At 65.0% G+C, this 545-nt stretch overlaps 1 protein-coding gene across 1 annotated transcript in view; it reads right to left on the bottom strand.

Annotated features, from left to right (window-relative positions):
* The window catches only part of LOC104514881 (ADP-ribosylation factor 5-like), a gene marked incomplete at its 5' end in the record, with an annotated part of 1,654 nt that overhangs the window by 409 nt on the left and 700 nt on the right, over nt 1-545 (bottom strand). The window lies entirely within an intron of this gene.

Genomic DNA, 545 nt, shown 5'->3' with positions numbered 1-545 from the left:
CATTGGCGAGCTCTCGGCGAGCCTCCGTGGTGCCGGCACCCCGGCAAAGCAAGATCCAACTTGGGCAGACCCAGAGACGGGAGGGCTCTCCAGCTTCTCCGCTCGTGTCCGGTATCCTGGTTGCCCTCCTGACCCCCATGGTTGCCTCACGGTGGCACTGGGATGACCCTCCAGGAGCACCCATGCCCTTCGGAGAGGGGATGCCCACGTTGGAGGGGTGGAGGGGCTCCTCCAGGAACGGGGGGCACAGTGACACCGTGGGGACAGCATAAGGCAGCAGGCATCTGCCCATCCCTTCTCCCGCTTTTGGGCTGTGACACACTCCGCCATGCGCCAGTGTCCCTCCCCAAGGATGCTCTGACCCCCCAGGCAGCCGCACCGAGGAATAAACAACCCCCGCCGCACGGGTGGGCTTTTGGATGTCATTTCTGGACCTTGCACCCCCACCCCGTGTGCCCTGGGTGCCTGGGTAGCAAAGCCCTGCCGCCGGCAAACCTCGAATCGCGTGTCCTCGCCCAGTTTTACCCCTCTGCCATCGCTCCACA

The sequence above is a fragment of the Eurypyga helias genome, unplaced genomic scaffold, assembly GCF_000690775.1.
Source record: "Eurypyga helias isolate BGI_N326 unplaced genomic scaffold, ASM69077v1 scaffold33850, whole genome shotgun sequence".
NCBI classification, from domain to species: Eukaryota; Metazoa; Chordata; class Aves; order Eurypygiformes; family Eurypygidae; genus Eurypyga; species Eurypyga helias.
This window is presented reverse-complemented; position numbering and strand designations above follow the sequence as displayed.